Genomic DNA, 22400 nt, shown 5'->3' with positions numbered 1-22400 from the left:
ACATTCAATTCAAATTAAGAGGACAGAAGACCTTGAGTGTAAAGGTTTGAAACGCTAATTAAGTTCAAGTTGTGATTGCAATTTAGTTGCCACCATCTGTTTGAGGATTGAGAAAAGGCTAATTGAAAATAGGATGGAAGATGTTAGGTAGCTGGACAGGTTTTTTTAGCACAAGCAGACTTTAAACTTATGGGAACAGTTCCGAATCTAAGGGACTCATTTATGAGGTAAGTAGCAAATGGGCAGAGCTGAGAAACTAGCTTTGAGTAGGGGAATAAGAATAGGATCCAGGACACAGGTGGTAGCTCTCATCTGAGCTATTAACTCAGTTACATACAGTAGGCAGTAACAGCAGCAGTAAAATGAGAGAAACATGAACCTGTGAAAGCAGGAAGGGGCGTTGTTGTCATGACTCCGGGAAGCAAGGTCAGCAAGTTGTTAATAAAAATTATGTATTTGGGTGTTCAAGGATTGCATGAATGCATTACGTTGTTAGCAGTAGAGGGAGGGAATGCACACACATTAGCTGGTTCAAGCAGTTTATTGATAGGAGAGAAGAGGACTGAATGAATACTGTAATCCTTCTGAATAAGACTAGAACAGATGGAAGATCTGGCCATAAGCCTGAAGATGAACAGTCAGTCCCATCTTCCTACACAACCATTCATTACATCATCCTGGTTTCTTCATAGACCACGGCTTATACTGTAGGTGTACCAGCGATGTAAATCACCACAGAGACAGAAAATGAGATTAATGTTATAACTAATTAAATATAGCACTGTAAGCTTTCTTCCACAAGGTCTGAATGTCACTTGCATTTGTGGTTTCCACTTACAAATCCTTGAGTCACTATCAAGTTTAAGAAAAGCAATTAAATCTGATACATTTAGCACTATAGTTATTTCCCACACTATGTCAGAATGTTTTAACAGCAGCTAAAATGCACAATATCACATTTTCATGGATTAAAAAAGCTTTTGGGATACAATAAAGACAATGCAAGTTTTTTATTTCTCTGTAATTTCAAAAATACAAACATGCTACAGTAATGCAAGCATCTTTTTTGACACTGGATTGGGTGCTATAAAAGGTAGTGTCTCTAGTCACACAGTAACACAAAGTCTTCAGGCAACTTTCTCTAAAACAGAGTTCATACGAGGTAGCTTGCTGGGTAAAATCCAAGCCATTTCTTTTATGACAGAAAAAGAATCATTCACAGCATGAGTTAAGGCATGGTGCACTTTAAACATGTACTATAGCACTGAACAGCCAACTGAGTCTGCAGACTTAAGATTATGTCTATATATCAACCAGAAGCCAGCAGCAATCAAAAAATTGTTCACAAGTTCCAGAAATGGGCAAGTCTTTGAGCTCTCATTCTTCTCATGTAATGACATTCTGGCAACTCAAGCTGAAAGCTACCTTGAATTACCCCCATTGGTAAAGAGTTGGAAATTATAGCTAGCTTGCCGAAAGAAGCAAAGATAAAAATAGTTTAGTTTGGGGCAACTTTAATAAAAAAACAAAAATGGAGAAATACAGATCAGATGAAGTGTAACAGCTACATAGCATAGTATAACGGTATTTGTTGCGGTCATACTGAATACATGAGTAACAGTTTGAAATGTGGTTTGAGGGATGAAGTTCTGCTTATCAGTGTTGTTTACAAGTCTGCTTTATACTGTATAAGCTTTGAGACAGGTCCTGTTTACTTTGGAGTTTTAGCCTCCTGACAAGTTCTACTGATTTCAGCTTGTCAGCTGTGAGAACACTCAGCAACAGCACCAGTAAGAACATCTCTGAAGACTGCTCCAGGCTAAAGCAAATGAGGACCCCAAACCACATTTTAAAAACAAGATCCTTCCTCTTCATAATTAGCTAATGCTTCAACAGAACAGATCAATGGCTCTACTTCAGCTATGCTTCGTAATTACAACACGATGAATATGATAGTGAAATGCATAATTCAGATATATATATTGATTTGAGCATTACCCTCTCAGTAAGCTGACTCATCTAACTACACTGATCACAAAGTTGTTTAATAAAAACAGTGTGATCCTACAAATCATAATGTCCTACTAATAAAATAAGTTCGCTTTTTTAGAAAAGCACTGTACAGTGAAAAACATATAAGGATATTTAATTAAGAGAAGCGTGTCAAACTTTAACTTGAAATGAACAGCACGCTTCAGAAAGCTGAATCTACCAATCACCACTAGTCATATTTACAGTTTTCTAAACTTTGCTGTGCAATGTATGTGCAATATTCCACACACCTAGCCAATTCTTTATACTGACTTCCTCTTCCCCTGCCTGACCTCTCTGTGTCTTCTGTAAGGGGGAAAGATCCTTGAAAGACATCAGTCCTGCATTATCTTTCCCACCACACCTCCCCAGCCTAATTTGGAGTTTTAAATCAACGTTGCACTATCACTAGAGGAAAAAGGACTTCGCCTACTTTTTTCCAAGATGTCCACTGCTGGAGCCAGCTGACATTTTCATGGTGCACTTTCATAGTGCCTACAGGAAAGCCAACATACAGGAAAGCCAACATTAAATGGAAGAACGAGGCAGTTCTCAATAACTACTGAAAGCTCTGTATCCAAGTATCCAGGTAATCTCAGGGTTTACAGATTGCAGACCAAGGATTCCTGGCCAATTCAAGTCCATCCAAACCAGAAGTACTGTGTGTCACTGCCTGAGGCATTCCAGTCACAGTGAGCTCATGGCTGATGGCACAGCCCAAGGCTTAGCTCTTGAGCAACATGAGTTTCTTCACTAGCTGTGCCCATCCCTGTGCTGGCATTATTGAATTAATTTTCCATCTAACCGTCACTTTCTCTGCAAGTTTAATGCGCTCCAGTTGCTGAGGTGATGAGTCCAAAGTAAAAAGACAACTATGTACAGTATATACTATATGTGCCCTGTCTCAATTTTATAAAACACACAAATTCATTCAATGATGGATACCTCCTTCATCGCACTTTTTCAGAGGATAAACATGTCACCCTATAAAGCAATTTTAAAAGCTTAAATATATACAGCTTTCTTCCCTTTCCCACAAGTAAAAGCTATGTACATATCCTGGAAAGTGGTAAATAATATATGAATCGATTGTTTATAATTGTATTTAGTAGTAGACATACTGTTATACTTCATTTCACAAGAGACAGTCTGAATTTGAAGAACTGTGCTAAAAAATGCAAGACTTTTTAAAACATTCTCACATGGCATATTACATTATTACAAGGCCAACAGCATATTCCAGTTTCAGTAGCACTAACTCTTCAGTTAGAACAGTGCCTTCAGTGTTGCTAGTTTCCTAAATGTTTCATTACTTTTTTATTTAAGAACCACAACTGACATGATTGCTGGTTGAAACAAACAAAAATATAAAGTGAAAGAAGGGGTAAGCTCAACCACCACACAAATGCTGGTTGTTATACATATATACAGCAGCTGGGTTGAGAAAGTACTATTAAAGGTAAATTCCAGGAAACACACTCTCCAACTAATAACCAATAACACTAACCCGTGCCCCAAGCTTTCACAATTATTAAAAGCAAAAAATGCAGCATCTTCAGCCATTATATCTTAAAACAAATCCCCAAAGCCCACACTGTGCAATGCAATCAAATTAACACTACAGAAGGCCTAAAGCAGTTATTTGTTAGTTGGCTGTAAAATGAATGGAAACAGCTTAATTAGAACACACCATATGTATTCCAGACAGGAACTGTAAGTGAGATTTAAAGGCAAAATGTCCAGAATGTTAAAGGGGGAGTAGGTGCTTCTGAAAACCACCACAGCAATGATGCCTGATGCTTCAGCATTTCTGTAGCCATGAAAGATAGAAGCACACAAGATAGATTTTTTTTTTCATATTTAGTCTACCCTTTAATCCAAAACCAGACTTACCAAGAGATAAATGTACTCTTTTATCATTTGACTAAAGATTTGCATCCCTTGCATCAATAACACTTTATCTAATAGTTAAAATCTAGTATTTATTGCACGGTGATTAATTCAAGTCTTTGAGAAAAATGTCTGTGTAATACAGTAGTTTACACCTAGTGATCTTAATATGTTTTTGTACTGAAAGTGCATTCTTTACAAATTAGAATTAGAAATTCTTAGTTTATGAACAAAACCATAAGACAAGCAGTGAGCACTGTTTTGCAATGAGATTACAGTGCACATTTTTCTTTTTGGTATCTGTATATCTAGCTACAGACCAAAACCTATGTACTGTATCTATGCTTTTTCAGGTGAAACTGGATGCTGGATTGCAAACAACAAAGCTACAGAGATCAGCTAATCCAAAGAGATGAGATCAGTTAAAAGATCCAAGCTAGTAAAAACAGGTCTTTAACAATATTATGTAACCTGGATTATATTATAAAATACAAATAAGGATAACTTGGTCGCTTCTTTATCAATTACGTCAAGGGCAGAGTGGTGGCTCTGTGGCTAAGGCTCTATGCCTGTGGCTGGAAGGTTGTGGGTTCAAATCCTGCAGCTAGCAGAGGAGTCTTACTCTGTTGGGCCCCTGAGCAAGGCTCTTAACCCCAGTTGCTCCAGGGGTGCTGTACAATGGCTAACCCTGTGCTCTGACCCCAAGCTTCTCTCTCTGTGCCTTTGTGTCTCATGCAGAGCAAGCTGGGGTATGTGAAAAGACAAATTCCTAATACAAGAAATTGTATATGGCCAATGAAGTGATCTTATTTAGAACTACCAAGGTGTGAATGATTAAATGAACAAGTGGACTAAGTTAGCTCAAACTGCATCTACTTTAGCTATGTCACATTGTGTGACATCTTTAATGGACAGACTTCTTGTTACTTGCAGTAATGAGCCCTTCTGGCTGGTATTTAATTTGGCAAATCACTGTCAAGTGTAGCTGTTTTCCGTACATTAAAAATATATTTCAGCAATTCAAAAATACATTGCTATGGTCAGCAACGAACACAGACAATGGTAAAAAAGAACAAATATCTAATTTATCTTATCTAATTTATTTGTTCTTAATCTCCGTGAATAAGAAATGTTTAGTAAAATTAAAACTCTGTCTGGAATAGCCTTATACTGTTGCTGGAACATTTGACACATTCTTAAAACCCTGAGGTACAGTATTGTTTGGTTATAGTCTGCAGTTAATGTAAGGGGATTTCCAGTCTTTCTGCTCTTTAAACACATTTTAAAACAGCAGATAATTAAAACAACATGGGAACTGTTAAACAGTGTTAATGGCAAGGTTACATTCACTGCCTTTTCTCTTGATTTCTCATCCAGACAATGTTTCAGTATCATTGTTAGGCAAGGAGTATATCATCTTCTGATGATCACGACCTTAACTTGATCATGATGAAGGCTGTCACTGTTTATTCTGGCTAAATGTGACTGATAAAATTGCTGACTGGTGCGGGCGCACCATGGCCTGTTGGGCAGAATTTCCTCATTTAAGTTTAGAGATACGTGAAATTGTTTACTCGCCTACAGGGTAAGCAGAATAAAACACCACGCATAAACAACACAAAAGAATTAACCTGTAATATTGGGCTGTCATGTTGTGTGTTACAAGACACATTAAATCGGACCAACTGATAGCACTCTGGCTGTCTGATTCTAACACCCACCTCTGGTACCAGATTGAAAATGGAGGGAAAAAGCAGGGAGTGTAACCTTGTTAACTAATTTGCTTTGCTGTTTTAATTGTTATGTGCTATGTGTTTAAAGGGGGGAATAATTGGAAATCACATCACATTAGCTTCAGCCTTCCCTCAAGAGCTGCTACTCCTGTACTTTTCAAAAAGAAAATGTTCTGAATGTCAAATGACATCAATAGTACCACCTAATTCCAATTTTTTGCAGCAAAATTATTTTTAAAATGCATAAAATCTCTAGTGCTGTAAATAAGGATGTATTTTTTTCAGCTCAAGAGTCTGTATACAATATTGGATCATTACTGAAAGGGAATTTTTATTGTGATGAACTGCATGAAACCCAGGCTTCCACAAGTACAGAGCTTTTTGTAAAGGAACCTGAGGTTGATTATGTTAATAATCACATACGATACACTAACATTACGTAAATAACTGTAAAAAACACAGCAGGGATGCCTACCACTGATGCTTTAGAATACAAATGATTTTTTAATTCAAACTCTGACCTCAACAGTGCAAGTGCTTACAATAATTGCAAGTGAATAAACCTCATATCTCTAGTTTCTTACAGCATATGTAAGCTCATAATCCAATTTCCATCTTGAAACACTAAAATCCTTGTGAACTAACATCTGATAAATAGCTCATCATATTTTTTATTTGCTCTGCTACTAAACATATTTTTCAAATTTACAATAGCCAGTATGACTGCAATAAGATAAGATCACTATATTAGCCATATACAATTTCTTGCATTAGGAATTTGTCTTTTCACATACCCCAGCTTGCTCTTCATGAGACACACAGGCAGGGAGAGAGAAGCTTGGGCCCAGAGTGCAGGGTCAGCCATTTATACAGTGCCCCTGGAGCAACTGGGGTTAAGGGCCTTGCTCAGGGGCCCAATGGAATAGGACTCCTCTGCCAGCCGCATGATTTGAACTGGCAACCTTCCAGCCACAGGCGCAGATCCTTAGCCACAGAGCCACCATCACTCTGCCCCCAATAATACTGGTATTCCTTTAGTTACAACTTTGAAGTTATTTCATTTTGCAAACTGGGATTTTGAGAAAGAAGAAACATTGTTTTATTTATTAAAATGTATCTCCTGACCCCTAAAATGTTTTCATTTCCAAATATTAATATAAAGATCTCATCTTTTTTCAGGAAAAAAAAAACAAAGTGCTTTTGTTAATCTTATCAGAATATAAACAATTATTGGACGTTTGTTCCGAAATCCATGGTTTTATTCTTTTGCTCTGCCCAGTCTTGATTTTTGCTTCATTGTTTTAGCCTGGAGGCACATGTTTGTAATTGTTATAAACGGCAGTGGTCCTATGGAAATTCTTCTGTAGCAATGGACTCAGCTATTGTAGAGCTTAACCACAGCACACTTCCTTGTAATTTCCTCCTTTAACGAAAGTGATAAATGGGCTTCATCTGCATATGCTGGTTCACCTTATGAGATTTTACATATCTGTCCATCTGTTCCATATTCTACTCGTTACGCACAGCATTTTTAAATCAACAAGGATATGATATTACTGCCTATAACAAAGCGTAACAGTACCCACTCTTACAGCACTAAAGATAACATAGTATAATCTGCTGCAGTAAAAAATATAAAGCAAATACCTGTTTATATATACTGATAGGCATAAAAAGCCAACAAATACTATTGATTATACTACTCATTTGTTGCATTCCTCCTTTAAATTTTAATTCGATTAGGATTTCTGATAAATTCAGCCGAATCTTGCTCTACTCACCCAGTATGGTATCACCAATTGTGTAGGAATCGTAAGCAGACTTTTACAATCTACCTACTCTCAAGCCACTAGTCCTTTGAACACTATGCATGCCTACAAGCATGTCACAGAGAGAACTCTGGCTAATAACCCCACCTTACCCTCAGCAGCACTGCATGGGGAATTCCAGTCACAGTCAACTAGTGACATGATCGAGGCTCAAAACCATTCTCAATGAACTGCACTGGGTTGACCACCTTTACCAGCTGAACCAGACAAGAGGCCTGTTCTAGCATTTTTCATATCTTCAGGTCTAGTAAACATACTGTAGCTCTGGTTATGTGTTATGTTTTGAATTGTAAGCTTACCAGACTGTTCTCATTAGCTTTGTGGCTCAAGCAAAAGCAAAGAAGAGTTTTCCCACTTTAATGATGACCTGTTTTATGCAGAAAAACCCCTTTGGCCAATAAATCAAATGTAAATGGAAATATTTTTCAGATGGCCCACGTATTCTACATTTCTTTTCATGTCTTCTTTCTCATGAAACTGGGAAAAGTAACTTGCATACATTTTCATATAAAACACTGAACATTTAATTTTAGCTTGCCTTAAGTTGTGTCCAGAATCTTTTCCTTTTAAGTAATGACTGTTTATAATGTACTTCTGTAAGACATGTGCATTATATGGAGCTCACTGACCAGTGGACAAGTAGATTGTATATAACAGAAGTGTTTTTTTTCACTGGTGCTTTATCAAAAACTGTACTAATTTAATTTAATTAGCTTTGTTCTGTTTTCTTTTTTAGATTGGTAGGCATGTTACTGTCACTTTGACATGAATCGTACTCTTTAAATGGATATTAAAATGCACCAATTTGATTCAGTTTAGAACAAAGCTCCTACTGTATATAGCTATTAATTTTCCTGTCTGATATCACAGAAGATATATTTTGTAGAATACAATTGATTAGATTTCTTATTTTTACAACTTAAATTAATAAACATTATATCACTATTGATATTCCCGTATGTCTCCATAAACTACAATTTATATTGCTGCAATTTAAAATAATTTAATTACTGTATATGCAAAAATATTAGTGACTCTAGGAATAACAGTGAAGAATGAACAAGGCTGTTCTTTTTGAAAGCCTATATTCTACACTGTGTTTCCAAACATTGGACACTACATTGTATATGTTCTGCCTTAACTAGTTAAATCTGGTTTCACTCATGTTACTTCTTACAACTTGTGCTCCTGCAATTTTGATTAACTACACTGAGCCAACCTTTATACGCAACCTGCTGTACTGGGATTGCTAAAGAATTTAAATATCAATCCTCTACCCAAGCTCTATACCAGCTAGTATGAAGAACTGGATCCTAAATCTGGCACTAACCCATGAACAAAATGTTTTACCGACGATAGTGCAAGCTTCACCTTTCAGGACCGAAGAAACCCTGCACTAATCACCCTGAAAAAAATCAACAGACAAAACTAATTTTAGACATGATTAAAAACATAACATACAAAGTTGCATAGATATTGTATCAAGATCATATTGACCCAAGGCATCATACAGTATCTGTTTACTAGAATACTTGATAAATTCTAAAGCAACTAAACTTCCAAACAAGTTGATAAAGCTGATGACTCCCAACTTAAGAAAACTGCTAATTATTATAATAGTAAGAGCAAACGGTGTCAGGTCAATCAGTTTTAAGAAAAACAACATTGAATATTTCTGAATTAATTACTTCAAATTTAAGGCAACAAATTCCGTTGGACTGTCTTCCAAACCATGAGAATTTATTATATGAATTTGATACAATAAATTCCCTCACAAAAAGTCTTCTCACCGACAGCCACACTTTACACTACCTATTAAATGACATCCAGTCTAAATTTAAAATAAAGTACTATAAATTGATAACTATACAATATATACTGTATACCGTATATATTATTAGACATCAGGTAAAAAATAATAAGAGGCCAGGAGCATCTTCACAGACAAACTGAAATATGACCGCTGTTGCAGTAAAGGTCCTGTAATAGCAATCAGCCTACAGTATATTAGCCCAGTTTCTGCAATTACCTGTAGATGGTCAGTAACCTTGTATACTGAGGTTACTGACTAGCTAATAGTAGTTACTGAGCTTGTTGCTGAGATGCTGTTAGTGGATATCTTTTGGCAAACAACAAAAAAACAAGCTCTACTTTAAGAAAATAAATCAATTATAGTAATGCTCTTTTTGTGTTGATCTTTTACATTTGTGACCTTTCACAAGACAGCTCCTGCTCTGCATGATAAACAATCTTTATTCTAATGCTATTAAGCTTTTGCTTTGATTAGTTCTCCAACAAGACTTCTTTTGGTATTTCAGCATTACAGCAAGTAGAAGACATCTGGAATTTTAAGAGTGATATAATATAAAAACTGATAGGTAAGCAACGACATGAAGCCAAAAGTTTGTAGATGTATAAAATATTGAAGTAACCACGGTCTCCAGCAGTATTTCATTAAACAATGAAAAAAATAAGTTTGTCTTCACCTGGATACTCATTTACCTAATAGATGAAGTTACGAATAGCCTTGGTTAAGAAACTCTTTAATTGATTGGAACATCTGAAAGAAGATGCACAGAGCCAAACACATGCTTATTTACTGCAGACAGGTTGTTCCTTAAGGACAGGATCTTAAGCTGTTTTCCAGTACAAAGGATCATTGAGCTGTTGCGACTAAATCACCTATTAACATACTGTATAGTGCTCTTTCTGTGCTTAACACTACAAAATGCAATTCATCATTTGACTGTCCTGGTTTTTGTGAATAAATCTACACCAGTATTAAAAATTACTACATGTAAGCATGTGGTCTGCATCTAACGACCTTCAGGACTGTTAATGGCACTAGATGTACTGTATTAGTATTGCAGTATTTACTACATTAGTGTCTGTCACGAAAACAAAACATCCATGCATCTTGAAAGTGTTGAAAAGCACCAGATTGTCCATGATGCTACATAAATTGGATGCTATCAGTATAAGACAAGAGCTTTTTCAGAACCATTTTTAGTTTCAGATCATATGTAACAGATCTAGGAAGTAAATTTGGCTGCACCTTTGACTTTCAAGTATTGTTCTAAAATACATTCTCATGCTAAAAATATTACTTTAATAGTTACGTTTAATATTTAATAGTTATGTTTAATATTGCAAATATACAGCCATTCCTACAGCAGACAAAGGCAAGACCCATATAAAGAAATTGTGCTGAACCATTATTTGCTGTACACATGGAAAGCAATTTCATACTGGGCTAAACTGCAATGTCTAGATCTAGATCTAATCTAAGAAACATCTTATCTGCATCTTATTGAAACATGTTGCCAATATTATTCCTGTAATTCGTAATTCACAATTCACAACGTTTACTTCTGCTGTCATTTCTAAATGTGCCCTTCAAGTTGCAGAGCCATGTAACAATTCTCTATACAACATTTTGTGAAAAATGGGATTCACTCTTCCCACGTTGTACAGCAGTTCTACTGCACAAGTGCATAGGGCCTAATTATGTCAATATTTCACCCACCCACCAATCACAAATTCCAAAGGACAATACTGGGTGTCAGGTTGTTACTGGGTAAACGACTGGTCAATTGGCCTCCTATTGTTTGTAATCTTTCTAAGAAGCCTCTGGCTTCTGACAAGAAATGCCAACAAGTGTTAGGATTATGATCAGTAGGAGGGCTGCAGTTCTCTACTTAATCTGGTTCTTGGACTGCAGCTCCTTTCCATCTGTCTCTTTTTCCTTTTAATAAGTGTCGCATTTTTATGTGGAAGCTAGGTCAGCCATGGACTGTAAGAAACACGAAATGCAATACAGCTACCAGATTAGAAGATTACGACAACACAAATTCATAAAAGCGTTTCTCTTTCTGACATACCATACCATGCTCCAGTAAATTTCTATTTTTAGCTGTTCCAACTGTAGAAATATACTGAAATGAACATGGTGCTAAACGAGCACAGCATCTTCTGCAGAGAGTGAAAAGTGTTTCTGCCCATCAGCAGATTTGTGATGAAGAGAAACACATCAGTACAGTGACTGGGTGTTTCACAGATTTACAAATGTACATATGAGTAACTAAACATTTAATATGAAATTACAGCTATGGGTGAATTTTAAGCTAAATGACATATCACTGTGTTTGTTCTGTAAGTTTTTTTTTATACAGCTACCATATGATCCAATATAGTTATTTTCATTGTAGTGCAGCATAGTGATTTACAACAGAATAAAGTGATACAGTATAGAAGTGCTATAATACAGTATTGTACGGTTCAATTTGAAGCAGACCAGTAAAACTATGTAGTTTAACTGATTGATTTTAGATATTAAGACCTACAAAAGCAGAAAATATCACATATGTATATGTCACTCATTTGATCCTTTACATAATGTGTTTTTTTTAATTAAATATTACTCAAATGTATATAAAATATCTAAATTTGGTGAGACTTAAAGGTCTGAGATGAAAACTAAAATGCAGTCTCATCAGAATCGAGCATTTGGACTTAAATGCAATTACTAGATTAAATCCCTCTTTAACAGAAAGTGTCTATAGAAATTGAATGTTAGGGGAGGTAACCTAACTGTAATCTCTGAATTTGATAAATATATAATTTCTTTGTAATCCCTGTTAGATCTCTTTGTGATGCTTCCCATTCTGCATATCCTCAGTGAATAGACTGTAGAATATCAGAAGAAGAATTTCACCATTAAAATTAATGTATACAGTAAATTATTTACATTCCATTAACATACAGTACTTTACATATTAAAATGATGCTTTGAAAGAAACTATGTCTAGAAAGCAATTATGATTTTCCTTAGAATTTGTAAGGTTTCACTAGTTTAAATAATTGAATAGATAAAGGGATTAGATGAGGTACAGTGGCTGGGTTCATTCTTCAGTGCTATAGAATGACTAAACTCATTCATGAGGTTTTTCTTTTTAGGCAGTTCTGCACTTTTATTTGATGCCCTCTGAAAAATAATAACACATCTAATCAAACAGTTGCAAAAGAGACTACATTTTACTATGTATAACTAAGTGATGAATGCTAACAGTACTGAATTTCTCCAATAAGATTTGTTTTCTTTTTACTTGACAATGGGTGTTCTTAGAAAACAGTTTGAAATGAGATTATCGATATGTGTAATGAGTCATGAAAATAAAAGTAAAATGCATGTATGTGCTAATGTATTTGAACTGTCACATAAAGTCTGGCTACAACCCATGCTGTATTAAAGGAAGCTGTTTCTAACAATAGATCTTTCTTGAGGCTACAACAGTCATGCAGCTGTGTATTTTGCTATCTGATATGCAGCTCTCCAACTGACAACATTTACATTGATAGATTTGATATTTCCCTATACTTCAATAAAGAAACGTATTTCCATTCTATACCAAAATACTTTTGTCCAACAGAGAAGTCAGCACTATCAATTACATTCAACATTCTGTATCACGCCAGAAATATCATGAAAGCATTGGAGGGAAGTAATGACACTGAAAAGCTAAGGAAGAGCTTCTAACTTAGCAGCTATTAAAGTAACAATTATCACCCCTTGTGCATCTATGGTAATATGTGGTACAATGCTAGGCCAAAAAAAACAATAAAATGCATATAATTTCTTCCTTAAATTACTTGAGATAATTGCTCAGCTCTCCAAAGGCACTTTCTTTTGTGCTTGTGCAGTAATATTCACATAACAAAAGACCTCATTAGGCCTCTGCTGTACCAGCAATGGAGGCAGACTAAAATTAAATTGGACTGCTCGAAAGAATAATTTTAAAATTAAGATTGTTTTTATTAATACAGAGTTAGGATTCTGAATTGCCCTTGCATGCATCTTTAAAACAAAATAAAAAAAAACCTCCAAAGCACAATTAAAATACCTTCATTCACATACTCTGTTTTTAGCGTTGTAACATCATCCACGAGAGAAATATAGCATGTCGGACAGTGGACTGGGCTTAACTTTAATTGAATGTTTTTTTTTCTATAAGATATCCCATACAAGTTGTACTTTGTTAAATTTAGAGATAGGAATATCGTGACATTTAGGAACAGTCCCTTAGATCAGTACATGCCATAGTTGTATGTACCATTTTTTGTGTAAATTAATAAATTTTGTCTGAATCACTTCACTGAAAATACAGAAGCCCTATGAAGTGGATCCATGCATGCAGGCAGGTGGGAGTAAGGAGTTTTCATGGGTGATTAGTAGCAAAATAAGAATGTGGGCTTTCAGGCAACTGTGATTTGTTTCTTATGCCTTAGGTGTGAGTGGAGGAGTGAAAATGGTGATCACAGTTTCCTTGATTATGAAGGCCTCAATATACAGTATACAGTAAGTCACCTTGAGTAAGCTCTTTTACTCCAATTGCTCCAGTCCACCCAGATGTATAAATGGGGACCAGCATTTCTGAGGATTATCCCTGCGATTGAACAGTGTCAAATTTGGATGGGATGGGGAAGGAGAATCAGGTACTCTCTTGTTTTGGTCATCATCACAGAATCCTGGATATGCTCTGGCCCAATGACCCACTGTGGCTCAGATCTGGAAATCACCTCGTTACTGTAAATAGTTACAGTTTGTATTTTGTCTGCTTTTAAGTTTCTATGTTTTCCCCATTTTTTGTTATTTAGCGCATTGACACTTCATAAAAGGCCATTGATGATTTTTAAAAATAACAAAAACAACAATTATCATTATTTCTATTATTTTTAAACTCTTTGATTGTAATCATTTGGAACAGTGTTAATTGGAAATTCAAATTCAAATTAATTGGAATGAAAACTGTAAACTGTAAAAAAAATGAATTGTAGTATGAAATGTTTTCTAACAACAAAAACACTAAATAATCAGTGAAATGCTAAGACCACATCATTTAGAGTATAAAGAAGTTTATTTTGGGGGGAAATAAGTTGTTTCCAGCATTGTTTTGTTTAGAGATGTCTCATGTTGCTGGATATTACATTCTGGTTTTTACAAGGTATTGTTTTGAAAGTTCTGCTCAATATATCTTTAACCCAGGTGTAAAAGGGTTGAGGAAGAGACATCATACAGATACAGATAATAATCTGGAGGTTTAGCACAGCAAAGATTCAGTGTTACTATTAGCATCATGATTCACACAGCATTCCACGGGAGCCTGAATTAAAACACTATTGTTGCTTATTATTATTTTTCATAAATCAGGCAATCATATTTCCTTTTTATTTTCAGCCTCAATAAAAGCGAATAAATAGGAATTTATTTCACAAACCCTGTCATTTTTAAAACCCTGAAATACAAAGTAGTGTTTATTAAGTTCCATTTTAGAAGACATGCTGCAAATATTTTGGTATTTTTATCCTTGAAGGATAACACTCATGGCAACTGAACTACATGGCAAATGAAAATAAAAAATCTTAGTCTAGTCTGTTCTGTACTCATCAAAGAAGGAATAACTCAACTTCAAAATACATGCTTATTTGCAGTGGAATATGTGTATACTGCTTTCTTTGTCTGAAAGGCAAATTAATATTGTAAATAAACACTAGTTTGCCACAAAACTACAGACATATCTTTCTCATTTAAAACACTTTTCTAACATCATATTTGAAATACAGTTTTAATTTCAACAGTTATAAAGCTGCATGAGAGTAATTAGCAGACTTTGAAAGCACCTTTGCTAGGATCTATGGAGTGGTAGATAAGTACCATTCAGGACTACCTGTGGGTTTTGCCTCACACAAAAGCAGAATGGTGGTACTTCGAAATGGAAATGATTTGGGAAAACAGTTTGATTCCATTATTTAAATCTGGAATCTTTGACACCTACCCGTGCTGTGCAAACATTACAGGATTAAAACTCATACTGTTATGTAAATTATACAGAAAAAAAACATATTTTAGAATTTTCCATTTTGAGAGAATTTAATTATAGTGTATAATGACTTTTAAGTATATTCCAACAGTAACCTAATGTAGCTTAATGCATGAAATTACATTTTACTTATGCAAAAGAGCTAACAAATAGTGCAGATGTTTGCAGTGCACTAATGGGTTGAGAGAATCATGTTACACTCAAAGATGGGTTCAGCCAGCAAAGCTTCCATTTCAAATGGACAGAAATGCTTTATGAAATCCAGGTGCATTGAGCTGAAAAAAAATTATACCCCCTCCAGTCACTATACATGAATGACTGTCTATGACCTATCCCTGTGAAAGCATCCTAGTATACCAGCTTCCTGGGATTGCCTAAAACTGATTCAGTAAGCAGTATGGAAGGACACTCCCCAGACCAGGACCGCAGATCTCTTACATAAAATATGTACACTGGATGTTGCCTTGAATAAAGTACTGTATGAACTCCATATGCATTTTGCCTTGGTCTCCAAGAGTGGACATGTATTTACGCATCTCTCTACACCAAAGCCTGAATTTTAAAAAAGAGAAATAATAAGAAAACTGTATTACTGCACTAGCACAAAGCCCTCTGGAGTATTGTGTTCTGCTCTGGTCACCACAAACACACATCAGAGCTGAAAGCAGTCCAAAGAAAGTGCAATGACACCAGGACTGAAACCAATTTTATTGAAAACAACAGGATTAGGTACACATTTAAGTAAAAACTTCAGCATACCCACCATTTGCAATTTGTGACAAAATACGTGAAGGTCACAGCTTATTTGACAGTTTACTTCCTCTGGTCCAATAGGTATTCAAGTACTTGGTTTGCAAATAGAAATTCACAAGCGTGATTTACATTTGTGGTTTTGTTTTAATCCAGGTTTTAGAGGAGATTGATATTTTGTTTGTTTGACTTTTGTTGATACTCAACACAGAGGCCAAGGCAAAAAGCCCATTCAAGACAGAGCCTTAATTGCTGTCTTCAATTATTAAGCAATTAACGACAGCCATTGGGTTGAATGGTCTGTGTTCATAAGTTTTCTTGTGCTCTGTATAGTGATCTACTAAACTGTTTTGGTCACAACAAACAATGTTATTTACTATGATTTTGAGTCATTACTGAAATTATTCATCTTTCTGTGATGTATTACAATGGTTAAAACAGTGCAAATTAATACTGAAAAATTGCAAATCTTCTAGAACAGCTATTAAAAAAAACTGTTTTTAAATCTTAACTAAAGCAGGATTTGAAAGAAAGTCTGCCCTGCGGTATTGCTGTTGCCGTACCCCAGTGTGTTGAGAAGAAGGTGATCCCGGCTGAATACAGATCATTAATACCATCTGGTAAAATTATTCAAAAAGGAAGCCTTGACAAAAAATATGCACAGAGCTCCAGCAGAGAGCCAAGCTTCAGCTTCCCTGTAAATGCTATTCCAACGTGAATTACACAACAGGAGTTGAGTTTTAAGCACATGGTATTTGGCAATGCTATTAACTTTATCGCAGAATTTCTTTGTACTAGATCCCTACCCCCAGAAAAATGACTATATGAAAACCAGTCTAAAAAAAAATGTTCGCTCAGTCTCCAAAAGAAAGTATTTTCTTCTTTGTGACCTTTCAGCCCAAATACCTGCTGGAAGGTTTAGACAGACTATTGGAGGTCTTAAACACCAGTGATCTTTTAAATTCTTTCAAGTCAACAAACTGCAGTTATAAATAAACATTGCATTCATCTGTAATGGCATGGAGAGGGATGCAGTAAAGAAGAATGATAGCTGTCTTTCCAACATGCACAGCCAGACAAGAGGCATTAAAAAAACAGAATTGATAAATGCGAGCTTAATTGAATTAAATATCCTACAGTAAAAGATTGTATGTACATCACATAAATATTTCCAACATTCTGCAAGCATTTAACAACATCCAAAAGGCAGTAAATTTACTGTAACTGTTTCCCATCAAGAAAAAAAATCAGAAACACCACACGACCTTCCAGCTATTAATATGTACCCTGCCTATCACATCCCTCCTACACAAACTAAAGTTGTTGTTTTTTTCTGCACGGGATAAAAACCATAAACAAAGTAACTCAAGTTGGCTTCATGCTAAGGGAAATGACAACATGAAAGCATTTTCACAAGCACTAGATTTCAGACCTGTTCCCTCCTTCCTAGTATTAGTAATAATTATTGTGAGAGATGAATCCTGCTTTCAAAGGGCCCAAATGTGGTATTGTCTGTGGTATCAAAATCCTTTATTATGTATTATGTCTGCATTACCTGTTGTGCTCAGATTTTTTATATACGCATACACGTCCTTTTCAAATCAGCTCAGAAATTCAGGTGGTATAGCAGCAACTAAATAAGGATTTATCTCAAAAGCTATCGGGGGAATTAAAAATGTGCTGCATTTGCAGATGAACAGCTTGAATCAAGTGTGGTTTCCATCACAAAACAACTGCTGATGATTGATTGGAGCAGGAAAATAAGATACTTCTTAATTAGATGGCCTTAACATTTTGTGGAAGTTACAGCTAGAAAACCATCTAGCATCCAGATGTGTAGCTTAATGTCTGTGTTGTAAGAAACAGTTGAACCATTAAATATATGTAAAATATACCAACATGCTTTTGACTAAAGACTGTCTTACATTACAAAAATTAAAAAAAGGTCTAGCAAATATCACTTCAATGCATGGAAGGTAAATGTAATGCCTTTACAATAAACATGAGAAACATTAGATGTTCTGCTTTCACAGGGTAATATTTCTAATTGAAAATAACTGTTAACTGTACAAACATCAGCAGTGTTGTAGAAAACATGGTCATCACCTGGCCAACCGTGTATTTTCTTAAATCAGATGAAACCTGAAATCAGGCAACATACTGTAAAAAGCACTTGTTATCTAAACTATTTTAATTAATTTTAAAAACCTTTCTTAATAAGAAGCCTCTTAATGTGATGAAAAGCCAGTTTAGATATCATCAATGGTCTTCTAAAACTATGAGCCATGCAGTATGTTTTCCAGGAAACAGCTATAAATAGGAAAGAAGTCACATTCAGGAAGAGGTAGAAACCGCAAACATTATGTGTAGGTTTCGTATTAAGTGTGTACTTTACTTCATACCATGAAAAGAAACAGGTGCACATATTTAGGTTACATACTGTATCTAGATAATACAGACAGCGTGGTATCCAATGGTTAGCACTGCTGCCTCACAGCACTGGGCCCTGGGTTCAATTCTGGAGCTGGGGTATTATCTGCGTGAAGTTTGTATGTTCTCCCTATGTTCATGTGGGTTTTTGCTGGGTGCTTTGGTTTCTTCCAAACCAGACCTCCAAGACTAAAGACATATTGGTAGAATAATTGGCTTCTGGAAAAAACAGCCCTAGTGTGACCGTGTGCATGTCTGTGTATGCCCTGTGTCCTCTCCAGCATGTACTGTATCCTGCCTTTTGCCCATTACTTGCTGGGAGGGGCTCAGGCTGCCCCACAACCCTTTATTGGAAGTAGCAGTTAGAAAATGGATGAATGGATGTAAATAATACATATTTACATAGGTATCAATTTCGCAAAGCCCACAATGGGCAAATATTTTGAAAGTAAAGAAAATCTCAACTGTATAATGTCAAAATCTTTATCTTTCAGTAACTTTTAATTTTTTGCAAAGCCACTGTTATAATCTGTTTTCATACTCCTAGCTTCTTTCTTACCCCCAAAATATATTCAATTCAATATATTTACACCTCTCTGAAGCTTCCCGTGCTTGAGTTGCCACGTCAACCAGAACACGAACAAATGGAAAGACAGAATTAAATGCAAAGGGTTCTGGGTCCAAAAGAGTGTTCTAGTTCTATTTCTCATCTCAAAATGTTGTGAAACCATATTGGAAATTAAACTGCACAACTAAATTTTAACACAAGAAACAAAAAAAAAACAAATCTGAAATAGATTTGTAGAAATGTGAGGCTCACACAGTAGAATTATAAGTACATACTGTAGAAGCCTTAGGGAGCCTGACAAGGATATGTTTGTTTAATCATTATGCAGATTGAGCATAGTAGCGCTTGAATACACTTTAAAATATTTTTGGAAGCTTTAGCAAAACAAAAGCAAGAACATAGCAAAAACAGCTATATACATCAACATGTAATGAAGAATAAATGTGAAAAACATTGGCCATTATATTTAAATTAATTAGATACTGAAATTCCCACTGCCCCATATGGGAATTTAAGGACCTTAGTGTTTTTGAATATTTGGTCCATTGTTTGCAAGGCTGGAAACTGACTTTCAATCACTGTCTGCAACTCCAATAATATCATAGCTATTTCATCCCCCAGTTGATTTTAAAACTTGTTTTCCATAACATTTCATAAGGGAATTTTCTGGTCCTTGCACCAACAGATCTTAGCATTACAAAGCAATTACTGACAGTCAAATTTTAACGATTGCTACAATTTAAATTTAGCCTTTGAAGTCAAGAGAAAAGTATGCCCTCTCAGCATCAGAAAGCAAAGCAGAGAAGCAAAGGAAAAAAAAAGCAGTCACCATGCAGACCTGTGGGAAAATCACCTAATTTAAAGGCGGGCTAACTAGTCACAAGCTATACAATAAGAGAGACGAACACTTAAATTCCAAATATTCTTAGGGCTGTACTGTTCAATCACTCAGTAGTTCATATTTTAGTATTTGTCTTGATAAATTGATACATTGCATGATTCTAGGTTTTTTAAGCTTAACTCCAGTATTCAGGTTAAATGTTCCTGTAAGATCTGGTAATAGTTGTTTTCTTTTTTATTTTTGAAGACATTACCAGGAAACGCTAAATGTGCACTATGTGTATTACCAATTCAAATTAGAAAGGTATCATAGGTTATAATTTATCCCTGCCAAATTAATGTTCCTCTTGATGAAGAGATGCATCTGAAATCTGTTAAAGGTAACAGGCATCAGAAGCTCTTTACAACTGGTGCTCATTTTTAGTACACCAAAGAAAAAAGCAACTTTCACTTTTGTGAAACAAACACTGCTGTCAGCAGTTTTGCATCTTAAGCAGCACATTTTGATGTAAATTGCCCTATTCCTCTTATGCATTTATTTAAATGATAAAAATTACCATAGATTTTTTTTCTTCATGTCCTTGCATGTCCAGATGGGTTTTTTTCTCCACTATCGGACAACTGCTTTGTTTTACTGAAGGTTTCATTTTCATCCTTTCAGCTGAATAAAGTGATCGTACAATACAATAACAAATACAGCTAAAAACAGAAAGCATGTCTCTTATTATGAAATTTAAATTTTCTAAGGAACTTTTAATTGATGAGCTACAACACAGTTGAAGTTGTTTTCAAGCAAAGTAATGCGAAATACTGCAGCTCAAAGTTTATGGACAACCTATGATTCACCTTGTATGACTTGCCTGTGAAATGACAAATACTCTTTTTTGGAACACGAATAATAAGATATAGACTGATCGTGGTGAGAAAGACCATCCTTTTGAGCTGAATTTTAATAAGGCAGTGTTGCACATCTGAATGTCTGAAAGACCAGATTAGTACCAAGTGTCAAACACCCACCCTACAGTACATCAGCATCTACAGTATGTAAGGACAAGGTTAAAGTGAAGGAAAGGCTTCTGAGATATGGGTTGAATCTCCTGCTATGACTGGCACTGCACTGTTAATAATACACATTTTGTTTACATATTAATGAAAATAAAAGCAATATACTCTTTCAGAACTGTCATATTTGCAAAATGTGGTTCTAACTAATTTATTTGCGTGACACTTTTATCCAGAGTAATGTTTGACTTCAAACATATAAACAGTTGGGTATTTTAGTGAAACAACTCAGGAGGAATACCATGCTTAAGGATACAATGGCAGTGTCTCACGTGGGATTTGAACCCACAACCTTCTCAGTTACAAAACCAGAACTCCCAATAGTGCTCCACACGTCTGCCCAGATGCCAAACAGCCACACACTCAGGCTTTCATTCACTTATAATAACTGTAAGTTAAATTACAGTTATTAAATTTACAGATTTGAACTTCAGTTAATACCAATTTAATTTTAATTAAGCAAAATGCCATTCCCTTTAGTGTTACAGACAAAAATTACAGTATGTCATTTTTGCTCTTGAGCAATTTGCTGTAAGCTTCCAAATGCTTCTTTTTACCTACATATTTTACCTGAAAAAGCAAAAAAAAATCAACACAAACCAAAAAATATATTTTTTTAATATGGGAAAAACACGGGGTTAAATTTCATCAATGAAATTGCATTGCCTTCATTATATAATTTTTGTTTGATTATGTTCCTACAATTCTTGAAATATATGGATTAAGGAATTAATCCTCAAGGAAGCTGAAATTTTAGAAAAATTACAGCAGTATAGGATTTAGTAGGTTATAGATAATTTCAGTTTCATTTTGTTTAGCTTCTAATTGTGCAAATGCCACTGATAAGTAACAGATTTTGAAATGCTTGGCTTTTTGGTAAAACCATTACCAGTTCTAGCGTAGCCCCTGGCTTTGTCATTTCTTCGGTCAGTGTCCAGAGTGATGACCCATCAAAAGCAGTTTTCCATTTTAATGGAAATCGCACTTACTACCAAAGATGAGACTGCATAAAAGTCAATAAAATTACATTGTTACAGAAAATGTCCATTTCTTCAAATACATAAAAATATTAAAAATCACTGAGCCTGTCTATAGCCTTTAAGGATGCTATCCTTCATTCCAGTAATTCTATTTTATTACGAATATCAATATAGAGTGCCTTTGCACAGACACATTACAACTTACTTAATATAGTACTACCCTTTATTTTTTAGATAAAGCTGGTACATTAGGTTAAAATTATGAATTTGCATCACGGGATAGAACTGACTCTGGATTAACAACAGATGAACAGTCTGATCAAAGAACTGAAGATTTTTTTCTTTGATATAAAAAATATAATAAACGATGGAGTGCCCAGTTAAAAAATGATACCTGTGTCACACAAGTG

The 22400-nt window shown here is 35.2% G+C and overlaps 1 protein-coding gene across 1 annotated transcript in view; it reads right to left on the bottom strand.

Annotated features, from left to right (window-relative positions):
• The window catches only part of chsy3 (chondroitin sulfate synthase 3), a 148844-nt gene that overhangs the window by 120429 nt on the left and 6015 nt on the right, over nt 1–22400 (bottom strand). The gene's annotated exons all lie outside the window — the stretch shown is intronic.

This window comes from Atractosteus spatula, chromosome 3 (assembly GCF_055471065.1).
Source record: "Atractosteus spatula isolate fAtrSpa1 chromosome 3, fAtrSpa1.hap1, whole genome shotgun sequence".
In the NCBI taxonomy this organism is placed as follows: Eukaryota; Metazoa; Chordata; class Actinopteri; order Semionotiformes; family Lepisosteidae; genus Atractosteus; species Atractosteus spatula.
Note: the sequence above shows the minus strand (reverse complement) of the source record. Positions and strands in the feature narration are given on the sequence as shown.